Source organism: Acanthopagrus latus, chromosome 6 (genome assembly GCF_904848185.1).
Source record: "Acanthopagrus latus isolate v.2019 chromosome 6, fAcaLat1.1, whole genome shotgun sequence".
NCBI classification, from domain to species: domain Eukaryota; kingdom Metazoa; phylum Chordata; class Actinopteri; order Spariformes; family Sparidae; genus Acanthopagrus; species Acanthopagrus latus.
The window spans coordinates 25,575,119-25,583,810 of NC_051044.1; positions in this window are offsets into that span (position 1 = coordinate 25,575,119).

Sequence of the window (8,692 nt, forward strand, 5' to 3'; positions counted from 1 at the left end):
AAAAAAAACATCCTCTGTCTGTCATTAAGCTGTTCTCAGAACAGTAAATTCAGCAGAAGGCACACAGGCAGTTGTTAGCAGTGGCGCAAATTGTCTTTGCCCAGGCTTTGTTTCCCATTGTAAATTAAAGGGGGCAAAGGTAGAGCTCCTCTGGCATGATGATGATAGGATAATACCACCTAAAAAAGCTGCTTGGTGCAGCAATATATGAATGTGAATACAGTGGAAAAAGAAAAGTTGGCAAGGATCAGACACTTTTTTTCTTGGGAAAGACACATCAGAAGTGAGAAAAGTACAGAGTTGGCTTAACTTCCCTGAGTGGTGGCTTCAGTTTTGTGTTAAATACTGTCTTCTCTTATTTTCCCATCATGATGAAATCATGGTAACATTATGATTTAGGATTGTCTGTCTATCTTGGGTGAAATCCCACACATCACCAGTCTCATCTGGGCAGAGCTCAGACAAATGCCTCTTCTTCCAGCAGTTATAAAATTACTGACTGGCTGCCTTAATTGGGTCGCTATTAAATTAAATGTCAAAATATGATTTCTCAGCAGACCACCAGTCTGATTATGGAGAAATTGGGAGGCAGGACTGCACCTTATTACTCATCAACCAAGGAGGTTTGCTCTGCTTTCTGCCTCCGAGACATGGGCAAAATGAGCCTGTTGTTTTGCATCAGGGAATATGCAGACAGAGAGCATTTTATCATGAAAAACAAACTATTTGCATGGCGACAGTGTTTGAAAATCTTCGGCCCCAGCATGTGTTAAGCACTGTTTGCCTCTGTAATGTGCGTATTATTAATTCAGAAGATGAGAAGTTCATCACAAGTCTGAAATACATTTATTCAACCACATTATTTTTGCTGCTCTGTAATCTGAGCTTTTTATATGTTGATAAAGAGATTAATTGATTGAATTCTCTAAATGGAAGTTGGCCAATGACCTGACAGCAATTTTGAATACTTTGATAAAGGTGCAATACATGAGAATTGGCCACTGTCACAGTCAAACTGAGGGTGGCCGCATGTCACCAGAATAATTGTTAAATGTGGCTAAGTGTAGCTGTCTGTTCATTAGTTAGCGCATTTAGCCATGCAGCTAGCGGTCCAGATGGAGAGTTTTGAGCACTGGGCGAGTATTAGTGCTTCCATCGCAAACACAGGCGCTTTGGACCGAGACAGGTTGGGGCGAGCTGGTTAGCATGCTAACTTCAGTGTCTCTTCAACTTCATACATAGATTTTATCAAAACTGTTATTCCTTCACATTCTGTTGATGATTCTACAATTTATTCCGTTTCCGATTACAATTCTTTTTGCACCTTTACACATCTCAAAGTGAAACTCTAGCCAAAAAGCAACCTACACTTTAATTGTGAAAGTATATGAGTCAAACCTTCACCGCCGTCATGGCAGATAAAATGTGTCAATCCACGAGTGCGACCTAACAGGAAGGAGATTAATGGTGGACCGCTGCTCAAGTCTTCCTGTTAGGTTGCACTTGGGAGATCGACACTTTTTGTCTGTCATGACGGCGGCACGCCAAAGAAAAAACCTTCTTTTTAGTAAACTCTGTGTACACAAACACTGTTTCCAATGCTCGTGTTCATGTGTAGAGGCCCTGGTGATACCACGAGCAAAGTTTAATGTTGTGTCAAGTCTTCTTAGTGTTTTAAATATAGCGATAGTGATGCTAGCGTATGTGTGCCCAATACAAGTGCTCCACTGAAAATTATCTTGCCGAAAGCGAAACTATGGTAAATCTTAAAAGTGCCTCTTTCTTTGCAGTTATTCTTTTACACTAAGGTTTGACTCATATACTTTCACAAATAAAGCCTAGGTTGCTTTTTGGTGAGAGTTTCACTTTAATGTCAGTCAAATGGAAAACATTTAATCTTTTTTAAGGTGCTGCACATCTGATTATACAGTAAGAATTTTGGAGCTTTGATGGGAATTACAGAACCTGAGGTCGCCGATAATGATAAACGTGAAGGGAAGTCACTTATTCCAGATGCCAAGTTCAACCCACTATGATTAATTCAATCCCCAGCCCATGTAGCTAATCCTAAATTAGAGAGCTGTAGAACTGTCATGGTTCTGTTCACTTGAGTGGCACGCCAACAGGACTTCAGCCTTGCTGAAGTGGGGATTGTCACTGTAAAATAGCTGTATTTTACAAGATTCAGGAGACCAGGTGTGGTAAGTGCAGCACTATAGTTTGTAAATGCCAACACACACCTGAAAATAAGTCTATTTAGAAAAGCATGTTTGGATAAGTGAAAATGGCTGAGTGGGCGTATGATTACAGTGAAGGCAGCGACATTTAGAAGGCCTACTGCTCAAAGTTTTAAAAAAAAGACTGCCATACACCACATAATTTACAGCATTACTTGTTGAATAACAGCAACCTAAATTCAAAGAGAATGCAAAGTGAAATATTAAAACCTACTGAAAACTTTCTGTTTCTGAAAACTGAGTCTTTTTCTAGTTCTATTCTCCTCAGATAAGGGCTGTCTTCTATTAAAAGGCCAAAATGTCAGGACCAATTGAAAAAGAACAGATAGAACAAGGTCACCACGTGATTTTCAGCAAAAGTTTAAATTGTTCATTATTGTTTTATTGCTCTTTTTGATCAAGGCCATGGCGAGGCCTTCACCAGGAAAAAAAAAACAAGAGAAAACTTAGAAATAAGTTTCAAAAAATGGGCACATAGACATCAGGGGCAAAGGGGCACTTGTTCAAGCACCCTTAGCTCCCCACTTTGCTTGTACCTGTGTGCAGCGCCTTTTCCACCTCAAATGGATTCAGTAAGTACAGCTTTTGGACAGACTAATGTTAGGCTCGTTGCTAATATTACTATGGCGATGTGTAGAGGGCTGGCCTTGTCCTGTTCTTTCTCGGTGTTTGGGACATTTACCAGAGATGCATCTGGCGAACTCATTGTTTATGAATGTAACACCGTGTAGGGCTTTTTAGAGTGACACACTTGTGCATGGCTACCGTGTTTGTTGTGCCATGTATATGTGAAGGTGTGACGGAATTAATTAATAGTTTAAAAATGCATTTATCTTCCCTTCTGTATGTTGACAGCAGAATGAAACATGGCGGAGGCCGAGCACAACTTCAGGAAGACAAATCCGATAAAGTGACTTTTTGCAGTTAACTAGGAAGTGACAACAATAAAGTCACAGGAGCTGGAGAGGATGCTCTGGTCAGTCTGAAGGAAAGATAGCTTTGAAACATTAGGAAAACATTGTATTTTGACTTTGGAAGCATAGCAACGTTGTGGAAGGAGGAGTTTACCCTCTACTTGTTTACCCAGATAGCAAAATTGTACCGGACACCCTGATCCAGCCCATATACCACTTGTTTACTCATTACAACAAAGTGTTCTCACTTAGCCCATCGAGATATGTCAGATGCAGGAGTTCTAGCTGAGAATTTCAATGGGATTTAGGAGTCAGATGTGGAAATGGCAAACGGAGGTGGAGGACCCATACCTGTGTGTGTTAGATCAAGGACAAGCCCTACTCAAAGACCGCTGGGTAGCAGAACCAGAACCCAACTACCAACGAGGGATAGTCTTCTGCAGCCAGAGGTGACACACACAACACAAGAACAGACTGACAGGGAAATTAGACAAACCAAATGCTTAAACGGGACAGCATAAGACATGGAACACCGTGAAGGAATAGAACCTTTTGGACCCCACACAGCCTGGAGGCTACAGGGGTGGATCCAGAGGACATGAGGTCCACGCGATACAGCTGGACAATAGGGTGACCTTAGACGAGACTGTGGCACCACACCCAGCGTGTCAGTCAGAATCAGCATCACAATCAGTATTCCTTTATTATCCCACAAACAAGCAAATGTGTTCGCCACAGTAACAAGAACAATAGTAAAAAACAAACAATATAATTAAAAGGTGAGAAATAGAATAGACTCGTAACATAATATTGTACAAAATTAACATGTTATTATAAACAGTGTGACAGTGGATTGCTATTTAAAAATAATACATATGGGTATTGTAAAATTGACTAGATAGTGCAAACTGGCAATGAGAAACAGTTTGTCAGAACAACAACAACAGCAACACATAGTGACTACCAAATCTGGAGCATTTGTGAGGCTAAGGTACCTGAGGGACCATGCAGCCTGAACAAGAGTAAAACAATACAAAGTATATGTATAAATAAAAAGGAAAGTAGGTAGAATAATTTGGGTGTGTTTTACGGTATTGGCACAGAAAAAGATGGAAAGTACTGTCAAATCGTTTCTACAGTATTTGTTTGGAAATGGCACTGCAAGAAGAACATTTCAAAACTTCTGGATGACGATATTGTTTTTTTTTCCGAACAGAGGTCACAAAGTAAGTGACATTAAGTTACGTGTTGAAATGGAGGTTATACAGTTGATTAAAGGCTCATACTTAAAATGAAAAGAAACAGGAGTTTAACCATATATTAAGATGTGCTTGTTCAATACAGACTTCTTAGATTCAGACACTTGTGAGCAGCGTTCATTATGCATGTATCCAAAGCTTTAACAGACTTAATAAATTGTAAAAGGAGCAGAAAACTGTCTAGTCTGAAGAGAGTATAGACAGGTTAGAATAAAACACTACTAATCCTTGAAGCCTTTTCTCTTAAAAATTAAAGAAATACTTCAAATAAAGCAGTCACCTCACCTGTGTAGCTTCTTCAAGTAGGGTTTCAAGTGCTGTAGCAACCTTCATGACTTCTTTTCTATGCAGCCGACACTGCACCTGTCAGTGATGACGCAAACTGGTGACTATTCAAGTGTTCAGGCCCCAGAACAGACCCCACTAACTTCTGGTGCAGGTTCTCACTCTCTTAAACATTGTAAGATTGTGGGCGACACTTTCGCTAATTTTTCAGGGAATAATGTCATTTTGCCTACTGTTTGTACATACATTATACTCTATCGTCTGTCAGTATCTGCCCTGTTTTTCGCTAATGACAAAAATTATCGGTGCATTTATATGGAACTAAGCTTTAGGAGCGGTCCACCTTAACTGTCCTCCATGCTACCTCGCATTCAGAGATCGATACTTGTCAGGACGGCGGCGAGCGGAACAAGCATCTGCTAACGTGAGATGTTCAAAAACCTTCTTTTTAGTAAACTGTACACAAACAATGTTTCCAATGCTCGTGTTCATGTGTAGAGACCCTGGTGATACTACGAGCAAAGTTTCATGTTGTGTTGAGCCTTCTTAGTGTTTTAAAAAAAGCAATTTTGAAGCTATCATAGTGTGTTTGGTTCTGCTTGGTGACACTGCATCACTTTCGTTTCTCAAGTACTCTCGAGCCTCTTTAGCTTTTTGAGCCTTGCCTTCGTTTATTTTGTGACTGTGTCTTCAACCTAGTCAAGGAAAGACCGTGTGCTTTTTAGTGCCGTCTTCTGTCACTTTCCTGTTGGTCAAATGTCCTCCCTAAAGTCAAATGAACATTACACTGTTTGTCATTAAAAGACAACATCTGCTGTTCTTAATATTGCCAGTTTCGTGCCTTAGAGTGAGAGAAGACCGACAGCCAAAAAGAAAAATACTCATGTAATCGAATAATCTGTCCCAGTTGACACTATTCTTTTCTTCTTTTTTTTACTTTGTGTGACATATTCATCGAGAACTGTGGTGTTAATCTTTGTAATGTTAGTATCTTGTTGCTCATTTGCTCAGTGTGTGCTCGTTAGTATGAGGTTGCAGGTGCAGCAGCAGGCAGCGCTGTCCCGATTTAGGAGGACTGGTACATGTGCTGGCACAACAATGTGGTTACAATAAGGAAGTGGTAGTGCTCTCCTGCTCTGTGCAGCCAGAACTGGCCATCCTCATATCCAGAATGGTTTGACCCACTGTCAGGTGTTTATAGAGACATCACTTCATTAGCTGCGGATGATGTCGGACACACATAAGGGCCCACCATCTGCTCCCTAAACCCAGCCAAGGTTAAATATTCTCTTGGCGAGATGGAGAGGAAGGCGGCGGTGAAACATGTAAGCAACAATGGATGGAAAAGGTTTAGTTAGAGAGGGGGGAAAAAATATGTCTACGCCCTTTAATGGACTGAGGGCGTCTGATAGATAAAGATATTTCTGTGAAGGACGGAAATGCCTTGCTGCTGTAACCACTCACTGGAAGAGAAGTTAGGAAACACTTGAAGTGAAGTGAATTTGTTTTCCATACAAATACGACACATACATACAAATAAGAGGAATCCATTGTGTGTTTTGTGGATGCGTCAATGGGTGCAGACTAGCTGTTGCTAAGACAGCTGTCAGTGCTGTACTTAATTTCAGAATTTGTTATTTATTAAGCTCATTACTCAGCGAAGTAACTGGGATGCCTTAAAAATATGTCATCAATTTATCCATCAAAGCATTAATGCTGTTTAATGCATCAGGATGTTATGACATCTACCTTGATCTAAAAAGCTGCCCGGCCTCATTTCATGCGACACTGTGGAATAAACAAAGCATTAGGGCCAACAGGTACGGCCCCGCTGGAAGTCGGTAATTGCTGCAGAGATTCTCTGCACGTCAAATGCTCACCCCGACACCGGGGTCACCTCAGAGTTGAGGGGATTGGCTAATTCGGCTAATTACCCTGGCAGCTACTGATGAGTTCTTCCATTAGCAGGGTCACCCTCCTTTCCCTGGAGTCCCCATGTAAAAATGCAATTAGAAGAAATCAAATTCTGCATGTCTTGACTCTGACATTTGTTATGTTGGAGGATGCACTAAAAATAATGGATCTGAAGGGGCCGGGGTGTGTGAGGGGGCCGGGGTGTTATTTTACTATGTCTGAAATATGGGCACATTGTGAAAAGGTGCTTTCAAAACAGATCTGTCTGAAAAGTGCTCTGGGGGAGAAAAAGACATCTCTCCTCCTCCAAGGAGCCAACTGCAGCACCTCATCCATCTTGTTCATTGCTGTGTGAATGTTCCTGCTAACAGCACACCTTTGTGCGGAGTGAGCCGTCAAGATACTTTCATCCTGCTCTGAATGGACAGGATCACATATTCAAGGCCATTATGCTTTAAAGGTGAGAGAGATCAAACATCAAATTACTGTAAGGCTGATTTAGGGCCATTTAACTGTCTCTCTCAGACACAAAGGAGCCAACTGGATTTTTCTCTCTTGAGATGGAACAATTTCCCCGGACCTCTACTGTGATGCATTATAATGTCTGCATTTCAACTGTCATCTCGGCGCTCATTAGGAAGACTCCATGGCAACAGTCTAATCGTACTCTGGTAAATGTGTGAGTGGGTGTGTGTGCTTGTGTGTGTGTGTGTGCGCGTGTGGAGACAGGCTGTCCCTCTGTTTGCATGTATGAGTGTGCATTTGTATGCATCTGTATTTGTTTGTTTGCGAGCATGAGGTAAAGCATGCAGAGGTAATCTGCCGATCTCCTGACCCATCTCAATTTACATGAAAACCAATTACAGCTGCGGCAGAAGGGAAGTGGCTCGTTCCAGGGCGAAAAAACAAAAGAGATGCAGAGGAACGTATCACAATGAAACGGCAGAATTGAATGATGAGTGCCGAGATGCAGCGCAGTGGATCATCTGAGGAGCCTGCGTGCTTTGATAAGACTAACAGTTTCCTTTTAGAGGGGCCGCGGCTTCGGCATATGAAGACCCTCTCGTGCTGGGAGAAAATGGAACCCATGGAACCCGAACTATCTTTACCTCGTTCATAATAGCTCTGCTGCAAATGAGAAGCTGATGGAATTATTTGTATTTTTTCAGCCCACCGAAACAAAGAACGCACCGATTTCCGTTTTTGGTCAGTGTAGAAAAATTCAAAGCGAGTAAACGAGCTTTTAAAAAGAGCACCGCCTTCTGCATCGGGATGCGAGAAATGGCGTTCAGTTTGCCACAGTTTATAAAACAATATATTCTTTATGAAAGCTTCCCAACAAGACTCACTGGGGGGAAAACATTTTCACGCAGCTCTTGTGCACGTAAAAGCACCTTTTATCCTTACACCGTGAGAGATTTCCTTCCACAGTCTGTTCTTCCATAATTTAATGTTCACCTTCAGCACGAACACATACATTAAAAACAAAGGCAGACAGCAGGGAGAAAAGCCTCCCTTTAAACAACTTGGCTGTAAAAAAAAAAAAAAAAAAAGGAAAACCTCCGTGTCTGGCCTGATGTTGCCCCAGCAGGAAGGCGGGTGGAGCGGGCTGGGGTTTGGAGCGGCGGGGTTCAGGTAAGGGGGCAGAGAGGAGGAAATGAGTGGAGACAGGCGGTGCTCTCTGCGGTGAGCCCGTGACACTGCCTGGCCACCTGTCAGGCCCAGTTTGCCGCCTGTCAGGCAGCAGCCCGGGATGGGACAGGAAGGCGAACACGGAGACGAGGGCAGGGGGGATGTATGAGGGACAGATGAACTGGTGTATGCAGATCTATGTCAGGTCAGGAAGATGCTATAACTGGGACTTCAAAGGACACATGATTGGTACACAAAGGAGCAGCTGGGGTTGGAGGCTGTCCGTGGCAGGTGAGTGGAGGATTTGCATAATGGAGCTTGAACAATATTTTGCTGGACTTACTACCAAATGTTTTTGAGTCAGACCGACAAATAAAAAACATGCGCGAGCCGTGAGCTCCAGCAGGTGAATATGACACCACATCACGACCAGCAATAAAATCAATTAGGT